The following is a 19615-nucleotide window of genomic DNA, read 5'->3' on the forward strand; positions in this document are numbered from 1 at the left end:
AAATTTTTAATATATGGAGAATAAAACATGAATGACAGAAAAAAAAAACACATCCAAAATGGTTAAGGCAAAATGGAAATATTTTGGCTTATATGGCTGAAAAAATCTAGGAGGGTAGGTGTGACTTGAGGTGACCTTGATCAGGGCTCTCTGACTGCATCTTCCGGACCTGGTTTCAAATTCTCTCTTAGCCCTGCTTTTGGCCATGTTGGCTCCTCCTTCCGGCCACTCCTTTCCTCCTGGCAGCAAGATGGCTGCAGCAGGCCAGGGGCTGGGCAGAGGGTCCTCAGAACATTTTCAAGCATTGCACCAGACTTCCTCCTAGGCAAAGGAGCTGACACTGAATCTTGAGAGAAGGAGTTTTTGTGTAGAAGTCATAAAGCAATTGCATGTATGTTTCTGTACCTCAATATTAAAATATCTATATTCTGTAGTCTGAATTTACCTCCATACTTGCCCCAATCTCAAACTACTATGGCCTGTATGGGTATATGGGTTAGTGGGAACTGAACTTTTTAACCAGGCAACAAGCTACACATGGTACATCAACTCCAAATGATTTCAGAAACCCCTCTGCCAAGAGAAAACACATTTAGAGCCATTCAATGGGAAACCAGGGATCCGTCAGTGAACTCCGGAGCGGCTGTATTAACAAGGCAAATAAAGTAATCTGGACTTGTGCTAAATCTGCAGGTGAAACAATAGAGCCAGTTGCTTGAGAATTTAGATTTGATGAGGCAAAAAAATAAAATAAAACAAAACCTCTGCAAGGTAGGATTCTGTAGTTTCTACTTGCTTATTTTTTTTTGAGACAGAGTCTCGCTCTGTTGCCCGGGCTAGAGTGAGTGCCGTGGTGTCAGCCTAGCTCACAGCAACCTCAAACTCCTGGGCTTAAGCGATCCTACTGCCTCAGCCTCCCGAGTAGCTGGGACTACAGACATGCGCCATCATGCCCGGCTAATTTTTTCTATATATATAGCTTTTGTTGGCCAGATAATTTCTTTCTATTTTTAGTAGAGACGGGGTCTCGCTCTTGCTCAGGCTGGTCTCGAACTCCTGACCTCGAGTGATCCACCCGCCTCAGCCTCCCAGAGTGCTAGGATTACAGACGTGAGCCACCACGCCCGGCCTACTTGCTTATTTTTAATACACTGCTTACTTAATAAAACCAAATTAGTCAACCTTAAGGTTTTTCTTGGCCCTAATTGTTTTTCTTCAGTTGTGTAGTAGCTTTTGTTTCATCTACAGAGAGGAGCAACCAATCTACCAAAATTTATTTATTCCACAAATAGGGAGTCACATAAATGCATGAGGACTCTGCCAAGTGCTGAAGACACAGTCCCTGACCTCTGGTGGGAATAAACAAAGGAGGAAAGACTAACTGGTCACTGTGGAACCACAGTTAAGAGCAACTTCAGAAGCTTAATTTAGAATTTCAGAGCATGCCTTTCTCCTTACTGTAATAAGAGCCTGTCATCTGGCACTATATGACTAATTTTTTTAAATGGCGACCAAACGAATCCAGGACCCATTCCTGAACAAACTGGTATTCCCTTTAGTGTATCAGTTAGAACTGGAATTTATTTGTAATCCTGGCTATTTCAGGATCTCGGCTACCATTTTGTTCTTGAAGAGTTTCAGGGAGGGTGATGGCTGAGAATCTGGCTCTGGACTCAAGAGGCCCGGATTTGAGTCCCAGCTCCACTACGGTTGTATAAACATAGCAAGTGCCTTACCACTCTGAGCCTCAGTTTATCCAAATATGAAATATTTGGATACTATAAATAGTATCCAATTTATAGGGTATTTTGGGAGGGTTATTAAATAATATGGAGGATATTGGGATATGTCACCTCAAAATCTGCCACTTTGGCAAAAGATTATTTTAAGTATAAGGCAATTAAGAAATAGTAGACAAAGAAAAAAGCTCTCTACACTCCCCCTATTTGTCTAAAAGTGGGGAATAAATTTCCCTTCATGATGGTGTGCCCCGCTTCCCCTCTCTCATACCTGGAAGGGCAGAATGACTCAATAGCCAGATAACTCTGGACTCCTGCCAGTTCAGAGACAGAGGAATCTGCATGACAAAACTTACTATTAATAAAACCCTTCTCTTCCATTAATTTCCCCCACACATTTACCTTCCCCAAATGTACTGCTCATCGAAGTGCAAACTCCTTAGCCACCTCCTTGTCACATCTCCACAATTTATCTTTTTTTGTTAAAATGATATATAAGCCTCCAAGCCTGACTGCCTCTTGGGGAATTTCGCCTCATTTCTGTGAGGACTTCCCATATGCATATGAAATAATGCTTTTTCTCCTGTTAATTTGTATTTTGTCAGTTTATTTTGCAGGGCCTCAGTCACTAAACACAATGGTAGAGGAAAAAGCTTCTCCCCAACCCCAGTCGCAATAAGTATCACATATGCAAAAAGTTTTGCTTATATCTTTGCATAGTACATGTTCAATAAATGTTGATGATTTCTTCATGCTCAAGAAATACAAAATATTGGAAGGTACAAACATTATCCTACATTTATTTCGGGCTAATGCTACTTTTTCCTAAAGATGGCCTCTAAATTATCTTCATCTGCCTGTGAAGAAAATTATTATTATCTTTTTCATAATATTATTCACACTTAACATGTATTGGGAAATTAGTGTATGCCAAGCCACTAGTGTGTGGTAGGCACTATTATAATCCCTGTTTTACAGATGAAGAAACCAAAACTCAGAAATGTAAAATAACTTCCCCAAGGTTACACAGCTTGTGTTGTTACCATGATGTTATACTACCTCCCTGGTGATGGAGTTGAAGACTAGGTGTAGAAGAAAAGATAAGAAAAGAAGTAAAGGAAAATAATTCATAGACATAGTCTCTTAATAAACAATATCTTGCATTTAGCAGGTATTTAAATATTTGCTGAATGAATGATTGATATAAAATAAAATTGAACAGCCAAGGAGGCCAGTTCTTCCCCTGCCCACACCTCTTTAGTCATTTCAATATTATCAGAAAAGGCCAACCTTTCATCTCACCCAGAACTTTGCAAATATTGATTTCCCATCCATTTAACTTTAAGGCATTTGCAATCAGGGAATCACACGAAATTGTTCTGTGTCACGTTATGTTTTACGTTTTTCTCTTCCTCCTCCCCCTGTGTAACCTAAATGCTAGACCAGCTGGCTGAGTAGATTAAAATCTTTTTCTGCTCCACAGTTAATGCAGTTCTGTGGCTTTGTTCTACAAGCAAGGCCGGATGGAGTGTTTGCGCAGTGAAATCTCTTGAAACAAAATGTGATTGCTCTTGCAACCATTTTGCCCCAAAGCACATTCATAAGTAACTAAATTCCACTTTGTTCCTTTCAAATTCTTGTCTCCATCAGCCAAGCACAGAGCTCTGGAAGATTAGATTATTTTAAAACTATTTGAATGTCATTTGCTGACACTATATGCTGATTTTCCTAGGTCAAAGGGTTCAGGTTCATTCAGATTAAGGACTTCCATTAACAGCTAAGTAAAGTCTTTTCTGTCTTTGACCCTGTAATTAAGGCAAATGAGGCTGTGACCCTCAACTGCAATCTGAGGAACCTATATAAATGTCACTAAAAGGCCCCAAAGGAACTTTCAGTTCTCTGGAGAGTTATTTCAAACAAGAAACTACTTTACTTATGGTCTACAGGCTTCAGTCAGATCCCCCTTAGACCATAGTTTGGTAAAATGAATTTTGTTAGAAATTATTGCAGTTTTAGATAGCTGAGATAGGTCATCCCAAAAGGCAAGGTGGTCACTCCTGCATGTCCTTGGAGTGGGGAAAGGATGATCCCATGGGCAGTGTCACTATTAGAACTGGGCAACTAAGTCCCTTGCTCTGGGCCTCACTCTGGCTCTGCTGTGGCCAAATCCCTCTCCACAGGGTGAGAAGTCCATAAAACCATGGAGATCTGTTCACCCTGAGGTCAACTCCTCACCCTCAGACCATCTTCAGCAAATGGCCTGTAGCAAGTGCCAGGTCCCACTTGGTCCTCCTTGGATGTGCCTTCCCAAGAGCAGCCATTGCCATATGTGCATCCTGAGAGCTGACAGATGGCCAAGGGTGGCTGTTGGGCAGGCAGGGACTGGGACATACCTTGGACTTGGTGGCTGGGGGCCTTCATGCATGCCCACATAGCCCTTGTTGTGAAGGTTCAAGCCATCGATGGAAAGAGAAGGGGAGTAAGACACAAGTCTGAGCCGTCCATTTGTCCTTTTGCCCTGGGCTTTGCAAATGCCAGGAACAGTCCTGCAAGGAGAAAGGGGAATAAGTTAGTTCAATTACCTCAGATTTGAAGACTAATTAATTTGATTTTGTTAGTGTACCAGGACATGCTATCTCTCTGTTGGTCAGGCTCATGCAAACCCACCTCTCAAGTAAGTGATGCACAAACCAAAGCCAGGTCATTTGCAGTGAGAACAAAAGCTGCCAGGCCGACCCATATGTTCATGTCAGTTGATCAAATGCTTTCTCCCTATAGGAAACTCTGTATGGAAAGCCAGATTACAATGTGAAGTTTTCTTGGCAAATACGGATTCACAGCAAGGGGAGTGAGAGCAAGCTCCGTGCATCAGGTTGGTATGTGGAGATAGCCATCTCCAGGTGTATAGATACTTCTGCCGAGAGTTACCCAATGCTTATAAAGGCCAGCTTACTATCATCTTCTCCTAAGAACAATGATAAACACTCACTGACAATTATTTGATCTTTGGATCCTCTGTAGACAATTCCAATTTGGCTTATGGATCACAAATTCTATCTTCAAATGATGAGTCAAACATTTCTTCTTTCATTTAGATAAGATTTGAATGCACTTCTGCTTTATTTTTTCTGCTTGAAAATCATGCCTTTTAAGATGAAAAGTTGCAGAAAGAAAATCCTAATTCATGCTCTATAGGACTAAATATTAATATTAATATCAGTAAGAAAGCAGGAAGAAACCTAGGAGTCTCCATTGGCCATGAGAAGCCTAACAACTCTGAAAATCTTTTGCATGTTATTCCCATCCTTAGTAGGAGCATAAAACAGGAAAACTGAAACAGGGAAATGTTCGGTTTTTATTAAAATTACGTACCAGCATTTTTCTATTAATGTTCTTCACTTATGATCTGGAGTAACTCACATTGAATATGGTAGATGATGTTTTTTTCTATATCCAGGGTTTGATAGTGAAAATGAAACAGGGGTGGTCTTCTTCAAGCTTCTCATCCCTTCCCTGCCAATTCTTCTATCCTTTGTTACCTTTTCTATTTCTCTAGCCACAAGGAAACAGAAGATAGATTCTGGAGTGGTTCTCCTCCTCATAGGAGTTAAAAATAAAGTTTGGCAAATAACATTTATCAAGCGATATCTTCTTATACATCCCCATCTCAAAGTTTAAAATGTGTTCTGGTGTGTATAGTCAAGGCCTTGATAGAATCAGGGATGGTTAAATAAAAGTCCAGAGAAGACCAATGTGTGTGTGTGTGTGTGTGTGTGTGTGTGTGTGTGTGTGTGTACATGCTTTGACTGCCTTTGTGCTTGGTACTTCCGTGTGTACCTGTGTGTTTGCATATGCTTTGATTCCCTTTGTGCTCAGTTCTTCTGAGGATCTGTGATAGAGGCTGGACTGCAACTGCGGACAGGTGCTTGACTTTACTCAAATAGTGACAAGAAAATGAGGAGAAGGAGGACACAGCCAAAAGGCAGCCTCATGGCTGCAAGTTTTGTGGGTCAAATAGTATGTTTCTGAATGAAATAAATTTTTTAGTTTGTACAAATGTGTATGGCATATTTATGAAGAAAACAGAAAACCCCAACGATGATGCTAAAGCTACCACCTGACTTGGTGTCCACATCCACACTATGGTAAGATTCAATAGCACACAGCGTCTGAAGATCTCAGAAAACTCTAGATAATCCCATGCTCAAGCTTGCATCTTGCCTGTATGTATGTTCTCTCTTCTTTCCGTCTCTAAATCCTACTTATGAATCTTGGGCTATGGTGAGGCCCTCACATTTTGCTGCTCAATGAGGCTGAGCAGAAGCCAGAGGAAATCGATGTAGATGAATATGATTCCAGAGGAGGTGCGGGTAGTGGAGATGCCCATTGACCACGGTGCCTGACAAATTCTGGTCATTAGCCTAAAGAAATAAGTAGTTGTGCCTGATGGAAAAAGTCCCAAAAGATGCAGGAAACAGAGCCCAGAAAACAACAATAATAACAGACACTTATAAAAAATATAATCATAATTCTAGGCTACACTATGAATCATATTGATACAGTCAGAATAACAAAAACACAAAATTCAAATTGTTACAAAATTTTGATATAAACATATTGGAGAATGGGGTGGGAGGTAGGAAAGCTAAAGTCCTCCTCTACTTTAATGTCTAAAATTGATGAATGATAGCAGCATGTGGATATTATTTATAAAAATAGATCCAGTACAAGAATAAAGAGCTACAACAATAGAAAATAATTGTCTCTGGAGAGTGGAAGGGTGTGCATGAGAGAACTGTAGTTTCAGTGATAAGCTTACTAGTCCTATTCAACTTTGGAAACCATGTACATGTATTGCTCTGATAAAACAACATTTTTTTATTGAACTTTGTCTAGCTCCATAAATCAATACATTGGGAAGTCAGTATTATTAATTTCTTATTTCCTGTCTAAAGGCAAGGAACCCTAGTATCTTCCACCTTGCACACCTTGCAACTTGGAGCCCTTTATCCCATGTAATCCAAAAACGTTGTATCTGGGGCAGTGAATTCCTCTGGGTTATGGAGAGTATGAAGGTTTATTCTCAACATTTCTGGGTTTTCTGCACACACAGGCTTCACACACAGGAGGTATTGTGGATGGTATTGTTTAAGGAGGAATTTGTGTAATAACATTGAAATAATTTGCAGTAAGAGACAAACATTTGCAATAAGAAGCTTAGTTTTTAAGGGAATATACTCCTTAAATTACCACCGATGACCATAACTTTGTGTTCTAAATGAAGATGAAAATACAAAGTAGTGAAAATGTTAAACAACTCTTGGTTTTTAAAGATAGAGAATAGCCCCTTGAGAGTTTATACAATTCCTCTCTCAAATTCATTTGTGCTTCTTTATTGTTTATCTGCACATACTTGGCTTCACGTAAGTAATGAAAGATTTTTATTTCTCTGTGTGCTTATCCCTTAGTTACACACCAGATGCCTTACCTGAAACTTGAAGAACAAGAAGAGGTTGCTCCAAACTAAAGTACCAAAGCTCAGAGCCAGAGCCTTCTCTGAAAACAATGGCTTCTACATCTAGTTGAAATAGAGAACTGCATAACACAGCAGGAGAGCCAGCAGCTGAGTGTGCCCCACCCGCTGGGCCCAGGGCAATCAAATTCCTCACCATCCTTGGGGACAGAAATGCGGGCAGCACTAACTTCAGCCAGGTAAACCATGCTGATTTTAAAACCAACAAGCTCTGTGTGGGGCTGGAAACTCAAACCTGGGGCCAGCCACACCAGGCACTTGAGGCTTTAAGAGCCCTCCTGCCCTGCATGGCGTACCCAGGCGCCTCTTTAACTGGTCCTACAGCACCTCTGGCTCAGCTTTAGGTGCCTTCTCTTTCATTCCACACTCCCAGGCTTCTCCTGGGACAAATGGGAGAAGATAAAATTTGGTGGCCACTAAGAGTCAATAGAGTCAAATGGAACACTGCCCATGGAACTGTCAGAAAGATCCAAGAACTATTACAGACCTGGAGTGGCAGTGAGTGTGACGACAACACTCATAGGATGGAATAGAAATCAGAGGGTCTGCGTTCAGTTATCAGCTCTACCATTTCCCAGCCTATAACATCAGTCTAACCACAGACTAGCAAATATCTGTTACATAGTGAAAGCTCCATAATTGTTTGTTAATGAATGTTGAAAGCATTTAAGCTTTTTGGGCCTCAGTAGCTATATATTTTTAAATAAGGAGGTTGGAATATATGATTGGTAATAATGCTAGTCACTAATATTTATTGAACAATTAATATGTGCTGGGCACTGTTGTGAATTAATTAAATCTATTAATTGTCATAAAACTCATATTATATATATGTATTTTGCACTCCTCACAAAACCCATATTATCTCTTTTTAACATATAAGGAAATCAAAGCACAAAGAGGTTAAGTAACTGGCCCAAAGTCACACATCTGGTAAGAGGCAGAACCAGGGTTCAAAACCCCAAAGTCCATGTGTTTTCTCACCATGTTTTTGTCAACTTCTAGCTTATACTATAATAATTATTCACATTTGTTTACTGTCGCTATCAACAAGAAGATGCTTAATCTCTTACTCTAATTCTATATATACTCCCGGTATTACTTGTTCTAAGATTGGTCCTCTATGTATCCACCAATATTTGAGCCTCCAAACATCACTGAAAAGCTTGTATTTACAATTCAAATAAGAGAAACCAGAAATTTTATACCTCCTTGCAGATGGTATAAAGTGGAGAGGGTTAGCAAACATGTTGGCTGAAAAAAATCACCGCTCTAAACATGTAACAAGCAACAGAAAGGAACAGATGTAACAAGATACAAGGAACAGGAATAAATCCAGTGGTACACTTACGAACAAGCTCTCTGAAAACAAAAGCCCTGCTGTGTAGCATTTCCCTGAGAAACGTCATGGTCCAAGATGGATGTAGAGGAGGCCACAGTTGTGTGGGAGAAAAAACACAGGACTTGGATTCAGATGACTTGTGAGGGTTGAATGGGATGACATGGGAAATGCTTGGCAAACTCTAAAGTCTTGCTCCTCCACAGTGGGCCCGTGGGCCAGGATCCTCATCATCCAGGAGTTTGTTCGAAAGGCAAATTCTCAGGTCCCAGCACGGATCTACTGACATAGAGTCTGCATTTCAACAAGATCCGTAGGTGAGTTGTATGCGCATTAACGTGTGAGAGGCCCTGTTCTAAGAAACTCAGCAAATGTAATTTTGGACCCTGTTTCCTTTCATATTCTGCCAAGGAAATGTAACATGGCCAAATTTAAAGAACTCGGCCCCTCTCGGCGGTTTCCATAATCCTCCTTCCCTGGGTCCTAATGAGCTCCCCAGGTGTGGGGGAACAGATGCCAGCCATGTGACTGAGTGAGTTATTCCTGGAGAGCAGTTCCCTTTGCTCGGGGAAGGACGGCTTGAGAAAGGCCTTGCCTTATAAAATCCCTTGTCATTCTTGAGGGAGGAGAACCAATAAAATGCAAATCTACATGTACAAAACTGTTTCGGCCTTGGGAGAGGTTGTTAAATTTGAGACTGAAAGTAAGTGAATTTTAATCATTCCTGGGAACAACAGCTAAAGGAGGCAACTCGGAGTGGGAGGGTTCCTTATCATAAATTTGTCTTTTATTAGATCCCTATTATGTATGAAGGACACATAATAGGTGCTTCACAAATACCTGTTAAACTGAGTTGAACACCAGCAGCTTCCTAACTACCAATAGGTCTTTAACGTAATTAAGAGCCTATTAAGGCACCAGGAGGTGGATAGATAGAATGTAAGAACTCCTTCACTTTTGGCTAGCCTAACTTCATTTTATGTGCATAGACACACAAACACACACACACACACACACACACACACACTATTGTTCCCTTTTTTTCACCATAATTATCATTTTCTCCACTTCCCATTCCCCTGATCAAAAATTAATCACGCGAACACATATATTTTTGTAACCTGTCGAAGTGTCATAACAGAAATGGAATGATTCCATTTGTAAATCACTATTTACAAAAAAAAAATTCTTTGCATTTCCAAAGTGTCCTAAATAGATGTCCTAAATTTGGTTTAAGAAACAGTCTGTTCCAGAAAGTCTATGACTGAGACATGAGTGCAAAACTAAAACTTATTAATGAATTATTAGCACACAGACCTAAATAATTGTGCATTGTTCTGAAATTTCAAAGGTCAGAGATCTGTACTGAGAAGACGTGGGTCAGGGGAGAGAAAAATCTTCCAGTTGGAGATGGTGCAACTGGAAAATATTCCAGTTGGGTTTGTGTGTTCCTCAGGAGTACTGGTATTTTAAGTTTTTTGTTTGTTTGTTTGGTTGGTTGGTTGGTTTGGCTCTTGCTACGAAAGAGAAAAGAAGCAAGCATGTTAGAAGGGTATAGCACTCTCTTTTTGAGAATTAGCTGCTGAGCACCAGCTGTCTGGGTGTAAGATATAGACTTGCCTGGATCACCAATATCCGCAAAGCCCAGAAACCTGGGAGCTCAGGTAGAGCTATGTGTGTCCCAGGATACATCTGCTTTTCCAAAAGGTCTAATAGGAGTAGCTTTTACTCTCCCTCAGAGGTATGATTATGTAAAGAACTATTTGATAACATTGGAAAATTTGTCAGAAGGTGCCCATACATTCACATGTACTTGTTCATATTTTGTTCTAAAATCTATATTCGCCTAGGATTCAAGCATATCTGGCCATGGGGTGAGTTTCCAGGGTCTTTTTACATGAAAGATCAAAGGGATCATCCTAGGGGAGGCAAAAAAGGTCCATGACTTGGCTCCAGGACAAAAACAGCTTCTGGGAAGGAGATATTTATAATATGGTAGAGTCCAACTTTCAGACCATCCCCCGATCCAAGCAGCATGAATTCAATCAAGGCTGAATCCTAGGAAGAGGAGGCTGCCCACAGAGAGCTGCCTTAACACACAGGCCCCGTGGAGGATGTGGCACTGACACCTCACGTGCAGGTGGTGGCAGGTGGAGCCCTCAGCACAGGCTTGGCAGAGGCCGCCAAGTCGTGGACACTGATGGCCAGTAACAGGAGGACGCTGGGCAGCTATCTGTGACATTTTTGGTAAGTGTCAATGAGTGAGCCACCAAGTGTGGCAGTGGTGGTGACCAAAGATAACTTCCTAAGGAGCCACAGAAGAGAGAAAGAGAAGAAGGCAACTGTCACATCACAATCAGTGACAGACTCTCAGGGACGCTCAGAATTACTTTAGGTAGGATTTGAGAGCTGTGGGCTGAGAGGGGAGGATGAGTCCTACAGAGCAGGTCACAACAGAGACAAATTTTGCAACTTGAACTTTACAATTCTGTGATTGTATTAATGAATTTTTGCTTTCCTCTCCCCACCCTAAGTCTGGTGTAATGTGGGAGAAAAAGGATAGAATAGAAAAGCCTACATTTGTGGGAGCATGAGCTATAAATCTGGCATTCAGCTGTCCATACTTACAGAAGACCCAAACAGGACACTTTATAACAAGAACCAACATTCCGTTGGCAGCATTTAGTACTCAAACCTCAATTAGGACTCGAAGTTGCAGCCGTCCTAACTACTGCCGAAACCTCTGCAGGGGCCAGGGAGCCACACAGCTGCCCCGGGCACAGGATCACCATTCTCCAACTGCGTCTTCCTTTGACCTTTTCCTCACAGAATTTTCACTCTTGCTGGCATCTTCATTAACGGATAGCAAGTGCATCATCCAAGATCTGCAGTTCAGATTTTCTTCCCTGACATTCTCTTTCTGGATCACCACTAATGTTTTCTTTAAAATAATCAGTTAGTGCTATTAGAACAAATCCTTGAAAGCCAAGACTAGATCTATTTGTGAAGCTCAAGAAGGTGAGACTATATCATTCCACAGCAGACGGAATAGCGCTGAGGAAATCACTTGAGATGTGCAGTGAAAAGTCTTGGGTTTAAGACCTTACAATTGTCACCTCCTAGCTGCACAGCCTCACACAAGCCACTTACCCTAAGTCTTTGTGAAATGTAGGCAATAATTTCTGCCTCTCAGAAATATGAAGCTCAAATGAGATAAAGAGACTGTACTGAAGGTGCTTATAATTTTCTTCCCTCCCCTACTCCCTACTTAGAGGACCTATCCACCACCACAGCCTGAACGGGGCAGCCCGACAGACTGCATGACCCTTTCACCCAGCAACAGCTGATTAAACCCCAGATGGGTAGCTGAGCTAGGCTAAACTAGTCAGATTCTCTTTCCCGTGAATTTAAAATTTGAAAGACTGAGTCATTTAGCCCTGGCGAACCAAGCTGGATCCAAGATGGAGTTTTGAGGTAGCCATAATGCATGCAAGAAAAGTTTGTCTGAAGAAAGAAGAATGAAGCAGCCTTGCAAAGAGAAGCAGGCAAGATGCCATGTGGTCCCCTAAAGCTGTGGTCTCCAACCCCCAGGCTGAGGACCGGTCCCTGTCTGTGGCCTGTGTAGGAACCAGGCTGCACAGCAGGAGGCGAGCAGCAGGCAAGTGAGTGAAGCTTCATCTGTATTTACGGCCACTCCCCATTGTTCGCATCACCACATAAGCTAGTGTCAGATCTGCAGCGGCATTAGATTCTCATAGGAGTGCGAACCCTACTGTAAACTGCACATGTGCGGGATCTAGGTTGCCTGCTTCTTATGAGAATCTGATGTCTGATGATCTGAGGTGGAGCTGAGGTGGTGATGCTAGACCTGGGGAGTGGCCACAAATACAGATTATCATTAGCAGAGAGGTTTGACTGCACAATAAATATAATGCGCTTGTATCATCCCAAAACCATCCCCACCCCTGTTCTGTGGAAAAATTGTCTTCCGTGAAACCTGTCCCTGGTGCCAAAATGGTTGGGGACCACTGCCCTAAGGAGAAAGAGAGATGGGATTCAGCTATGGTGACTATCTGTTTCCCATAACGTTTGGTTATACCTCCCACATTTGGTGTGTAACTCTTCTATATTCTTATATAATAAGGCTACTGTTCATTAATTACTTTGAGTTTTTGTTCCTTGCAAAAAAAAAAATCAAAAGAGAGAAATAATTGTAAAATTGTAAAATGGAAAGCACCATACAAATAGGACATTAGTTTTGTCTTTGATTTTCACTTAGGATTTAGAAGCTATTAGGGAAAGGAGGACGAGGTAAACAGCCTGGCCTTCCGGGCAAGTGCAGCTCCATGTGCCACCGCCCAAACCCTGAATAATAACCAACACCCTCATAAACAAGGTATCAGGATCTGGAATTGCTCAATTGGGCATCCTGTGTGGAAAGTGTTTAAAGAGTCTCGATAAGGGCTAATAGTCATCAGAATTATTTTGGCTATGTGGTAAAATCCAAATTCAATCTAGCTAAAGCAAAATAGAAATGCATTAGTCCACCTAATTGCCCATGGGGACATATCTGGCTTAGAAACCTGTCCTTCTCACATCTCAGCTCTGCTTTACTTCACGTTGGCTTCATTCTCTGGCAGGTAGTTCACCATGGTGGTAAGCGGGTCCCCAGAAGCCCCAGGCTTATTCCTACCAGCTTAATAATTCCCACAGAGAGCCCCTCTTGGCTTATAGTTTCAGTCAGACTCCCAGGGCTGGTTCTGATTGGCCTAACTTGGGTCATATGCTTACCCCTAAACCAATCACCGTTGCCAACGGCATGGCTCAGCCATGCGTTCTGCAGAGTGAGGGGAAGCTATCAGCCTCACTTGATTCATAGAGATTGAGAGCTAGAGTGTGATAGTTCACTGAAAGAAAAATCAGGATGCCGCTACCAAGAAAGGGGGAAGGAATGTTGAGAGGACTTTTCTCCTAGCCCTTCCCACCACGAGCACCTGAGACTTAAAAATGAGAAACTTTCTTTTGAAAGGAAAACCTTTTACTACACTTGATCTTAGCCAAAAGGCCAAGAAGCGATAGGAAAACCTTTTATATTTGAAAATGGGCAGGGTGACCAAAAGACTTGTGGCCCTTGCTCAATACACAAATGTTTTCTCTACGGCAGCACAAAGAGAGAGCAGTACCTGTTGATGAATCAGTCACTGTCCTGAGGCTCAGCCTCCCCACCCACAGGCTCACTGCCAGCTCACTGAGTCATCCCGGGCCCCACCCAACTGTTTTGCTTTTCCCACAGTTTCCTTGACTCTCCTGGGACAGATGGCTGCTGGCTCTTGGAGCTGAGGAAAGGAACTGGTGTCTTTCCGAAACAAGAATACTTCTCCTGTAAGAAGGTCAGCTCGCAGCGGAGCTGGCTAAGGTGGGCGGGGGTGGGAATTACTCACTTTGCAATTCCTGGTGAACTTAAAATCAAATTCTTTCTCACAAAAAAACTGATTCATATGTAACTTATACCTTTATCCTTTTCTCAGTTTAACAAAAACCCCAAAACCCTTATCATCCTTTTTGACCTAGACAGCCCAGATGTCTCTTTCTGCTTAAAGCCTCCCCTTTCCTGCCTTCCATCCTCTTTCTCACTTACCTGAGAGGCAGCATTTATCACCTCTTCCCTGTACTCTCACAGCACAGTCATTGCCACGGTTACAGGCTGTTGTGTGATGGCTGACGGCATGGCGGTCTGGCTAGTCCTCGATGTCTCAGAAAGGCCAGGAAGGACGCCACGCTTCTTTTGTACCCAGCACCATATACAGTGGCTCATAGAAAGTTCTCCACAAATGTTTGTTAAGTAAGTAAAAATGAACAAACTGTTACAGAGCTCAGGGGCTGAATATGTGAAGGACCATTTACATTGGATTGTGGGGGGTTTTTTTGTTTGTTTGGTTGGTTGGACTTTTTAAATACCTCCAGGAAGTGACTAAGAGCCTTTTTCTTTTTAACATAATCTTGAGTAGCTTCTCTGTAGGTAATTCCAGATAATTCTAGAGGCCTCAAGGCCACGTGGGGGCCTCCAGATTCCTGAATGTGGCCCCTCAACCGAATCCAAACTTCATAAAACAAATCCAGGGATTTGTTCTGTAAAATTTCGATTCAGTCAAAAGGCTACATTCAAGGATCTAGAAGGCCACATGTGGCCCCAAGGCCGCAGCTTCCCCATCCTGGAAAGAATGTCCACACTTAAAAGGAAAGGTTTTTTAGTAATGGAATAGGATGTCTGGCCTGAGAGCTTACAACTCACATCAGGGGAAATACTGCAGCAGCCTAATTACGGACATAATGCATTCAATGTTTGGAGATAATATGAAACATTCATTACATGCCTTACAACTAATCTGCAATTAATTTAAATACTTATGCAGTTGTGCTGAACAGAATTAAATGCAGCAGTATAAATATAAATAATGAATAATAAACTGTAGCTATCAGCATTCTGGAATCCTCTAACAGAAAGACAATAGGCCATTTGATTTTCTAGTTTCTATGGGAAGTCATTTAGAGGTGTTTTAAATGTGCTTGGGAAAGAGGATAATAACCTATTATTCCAAATAATAATAATACAATAATTATCCTATTATTCCAAATAGTAGCAATAAAAAAATATCACAGTGAGAGAGGAATTCAAGTCTGTTTCAGTGTGCCATCTTGCCACACTCCATATTGCATGGTACTTTCCATGTTATAATTTTACAAGGAAAATGTTTCTATTTACCCACCTTTCACTTAATAAATGTTAATTGAACCTAAATTAATAAAATCAAACTAAATTTAAATGCATCAATAAAACATTATTCTGCACTTGGCAAAAACAAAAAAATAAATAAATATTAATTGATCATCTATTATATGCCAGGCAACGTGTTTTCCAGGTAAAGAAGATGGTAGATAGAATTGTAATTAACTTACCCTAGGCATAATGGACTGAAACTCATTAAATGAAGAGAATTTCTGATTACTCATTCAAAATAATGTCTTCCTAGAGACCATTCTTAATGATTCCTGTATTCATACAGCATCTTCCACTTTACAAAGAGGTTTCACATAAATATCTTGTTTAGTGTTCACAAAAACCCTTAGTGATGGTCAGGACTATTATGAAGCCAATATTTCTATTGGGAAAATGAAACCCATAGGTGTTAAGTCAATTATTTGAGACCACAACACTGACAAGTTATTGAGCCAGGACTAGACTAAGTCTCCTGGCCCTGAGTTTAGTTCTCTTCCCAGTTATTTTCGCATTTAAACAGTAGGTCAGACTGGTGCAGCTAAAAATGGCTTGAGAACTCAGCTCTGGCGAAGATGTATGATCAGAATGTTTTTAAAATATGATCTCATTTTATATTTCTGTGGAGCCATAAAGAAATTGAAGGATTGAGACTGCGATCTTTGGCACCCATCCCTTCTCCAATTATGTGTCTTAAGAACTGACAACCACTTTCCCATTCACAGAATCCAACCAAAAAGAGATGGAGTTGCATGCTTAACACCATGGGTAAATTGGAAGTCTCTGAAGCTGCGCTTCTATGAGCTTTAAACAACCGCTGATCAAAAATGATTCTAAATCCTTAGATGCTTCTTCAGAGCTCAACTGGCTCTTTAGAATCACACACAAAAATCAATGACACATGCCCTTGAAGAAATGGAAGCCAAAACACCTTTAGCTTTGCCAAGTAAAGATTTCACCGAAGTGTTTTTCAGCGTGAGGTTGATATTCGGCATTCTTGAGTGAGCTGTTAAGCTCTGGCACGATATAAGATGTAACTTAATGGCTGGGGACAGGAGATTCCACTCATCTGTGTCCCTCTGCCCTCCCCTTATTTTGTGTTATGACTAAATGGCCCCTAATAAATCCTATCAGCTTAAGAAGCCTGAAGAAATATCACTATCAGAGCCATTAGTGTGTTAGTGCCTTCTCCGTGGGTCGATAGCACAGTCGTCTCACGAACTCCAAAGAGTCAAGAAGAATGGAAACGGTTCTCAAAGGGTAAGGGAAGCAGTGCAGCAGAAAGGGATGAAATTTAGCACCAGAAAACCTGGCTCACCTCTTGTCCTTGCTTAACCTTTCCATGCCTCAGTTTCCTTATCTGTGTAATGGGGAAATATGAATAATTTCCCTCACTCCTAACATCACAGGGTTGCTGTGAGAATCAAATGAGAGGTCTGTGAAAGTGCTTAAACTGCCAACAGAATTCTTTTTTTGCTTTTCTTTTGACTCACAATGTATTGTTAGGAATCTGTCAGTAAAGTTGAAATCCAAAAATTGTATAGGAAAAATAAACTAAAATAAAAATAGTAAAAGAGGTAGGTTATGAGCACTATAGCATACTTTTGTTTAAAAAAATGCTGAAAGATTGAACACATGCCAATTGTTTGCTGTAAGTGAATTTTTACAGTTCAGTTGTTTAAAAAAAAAAATCTTTTTTTTTACAAAACAGGGTCATGCTGTGTCACCCAGGCTGGAGTGCAGTGACTTGATCATAGCTCACTGTAATCTCGAACTCCTGGGCTCAAGTGATCCTCCTGCCTCAGCCTCCCAAAGTGCTGGGATTACAGGTGTGAGCTACTGTGCCCGGCTCTCGAAATCTTGTTTGAATAACTTTATTAGAACTATGTCAAACCTAGTAGCTTTTCAGATAAAACAAAGAACTCATGAAAAAATTATTGTAATTCTATTTGTGTATGTTGTATGATGATTTTATAATACTCTACAATATTTGAGGGATAATTAAATTGGTGTAGAGAATCTGACCTTAAATAATTGGCAAAGTAGGGAACTAAGATATTTCAAATGACCTGAAGTTAAAAAATGATACATGGATGAGCTTGAACTTATGTAATCACAAATGGCATTGGGCGGGAGCATGTAACGTTTCAGCCCAGCTCCTGTGGACATTTTTTATGACTTTTAAAAAAATAAGCTTTTTAATGTAGAGCAGTTTTAGATTTACAGAAAAATTGCAAACATAGTAGTACACAGAGTTCCCATAAACCTCATACCCAGTTTCCCCTATTATTAACATCTTATATTAGTATGGTATATTTATCACAATTAATGAACTAATACTGATACATAATTATTAACTAAAGTCGATACTCCATACTTTAGTTAATACTTTATTCAGATTTCCTTGGTTTTTACCTAAACGTCCTTTTTGGTTCCAGGGTCCCATCCAGGATACCACATTACATTTAGTCAACATGTCTCTTTAAGCTCCTCTTGGTCGTGACAGTTTCTGAGACTTTGTTTTTGATGACTTTGATAGTTGAGAGGAGTACTGGTCAGGTATTTTGTAGCACGTCTTGCAGATGGGATTTGTCTGATATTTTTCTCGTGATTAGACTGAGGTTATGAGTTTTGGGAGGAGATATTTACAGACGTTTAAATTTACTTGAGTTTGGGGATGTTCCAGTGGAAAGTCATAAAATTCTCTGGCATAAGGAGAAGACTTTTGGCCTGAAACAGCATGGTCAACAGTTGACATCTCACAACTGGGAAAGTGCTGCAAATACAAAGAGAGTCTTCCAGCAAAGTCTATTCTCCCAATAGGCTTAACTAATCCCAGCATGCCACAGATGCCATAGGTCTGTTCACTATCTTAACTCTTTTCTTTCTGAAGGCTCTCAACACTGTCTCCTGTAGATTTTTCTGTGGGAAAAATACTTCCATTTTCTTAATGGAATTTAATGGGAAAACAGTACTCATTTTATAGAAATCTCCTCATAGGCAATATTACTGAACTATTAATATATTAGAGATCTGAAACTACCGTATTACCATGAATATAGATGCATCAAAAAGAACATGGGATGTATGTGCTGAAAAGAAGTCTTGTATCTCTGCTGCTGACAAATATTTCTTTATTTGGAGAAAAGTCAAATCAGGAGACTCTCTTCCACACCAACAGCCTGTGATCCTATTTAAAACTGGGGTAAAACTACAGTATCTAGACCTAAATCATGCTGGGACAGGCTAATCCGACAACTCAGGAAAACCAATTTGAATTTAAATCTAAGAAACTGGAGGAATACTGAAATACTCCTCCTACGAATTAACTACTTTATTCCATTTTCTACAAAGATTATGCCATTAGTAAAAGGGAAAATGATTTTCAAATATAGAAAAAATATAAACCGTACATGATGCACATGCATATGCTCTATCTGCAGTTTGATTTTTCATATTTGATGAAAATGCTTCAATGTAAATGTATTTAGTTACTCAATCCCTTTATAATCCCACTTCAATCTTTATAATGATTCTGTTCTATCCAAATATAACAATAATGACTCATATTTATTTAGAACCTGTCTGTGCTTTACATAGTTTATCTCATTTAATCCTGTCTGTTGTAGATACTCACTGTCCTATTATATAAATTGAGGCTTAGGGAAGTTAAATAACCTGCCTGAGGATACACAGATAAAGTCAGGATTTGAACTCAGCACTAAGTCTGGCACTGTCTGAGTCTCAGCTCCTAATTACTGGGTTAAACTCCCTTCATGTTAATATGTTTATTTTAAGATCCCTTCTGTAAGAGCAAGGGCAATATTTTTTCTTTTATTAATTGTTGGAATCTGATAATTAATTTTCATCCACATGCATATATTTAGTAGTATCTGAAAATAAGGAAGAGGAAGATATGATATTACTGCTGATTACCACTGTGAAGGTAAAAAAATCAAATAGTCTCATCCTAATTGACCCAGGGAACAACAGTAAGATAAGGGAAGGCCAGCCATTCATCAGCCCTGTTACATGGGACTAGAGTGAGTGTGGCTTGGCTCTCCATGTTCTAAAATGTAGTGTATCAATAGAAAATTTGAGGTATAGCCAGACCAACAAATCAGGAGATGATTGGTATCAAAAAGATAGTTTGCTACTCACAGTTCCCAAACAGAGGGGCATGACACACCCCAGGGGACCGCATGGAACAACACCAGGGTCAATCAGAA

General features: G+C 40.5%; 1 long non-coding RNA gene across 1 annotated transcript in view; it reads left to right on the forward strand.

Moving 5' to 3' along the window:
- LOC123639523 overlaps window positions 1-19615 on the forward strand; it is a 40282-nt gene that overhangs the window by 4433 nt on the left and 16234 nt on the right. The window contains exons 3-5 of the long non-coding RNA XR_006735752.1: window positions 4518-4611; window positions 7208-7451; window positions 8818-8928. This is a non-coding gene — a long non-coding RNA (uncharacterized LOC123639523). The remainder of the gene's footprint in view (window positions 1-4517; window positions 4612-7207; window positions 7452-8817; window positions 8929-19615) is intronic.

The sequence above is a fragment of the Lemur catta genome, chromosome 6 (assembly GCF_020740605.2).
Source record: "Lemur catta isolate mLemCat1 chromosome 6, mLemCat1.pri, whole genome shotgun sequence".
NCBI classification, from domain to species: domain Eukaryota; kingdom Metazoa; phylum Chordata; class Mammalia; order Primates; family Lemuridae; genus Lemur; species Lemur catta.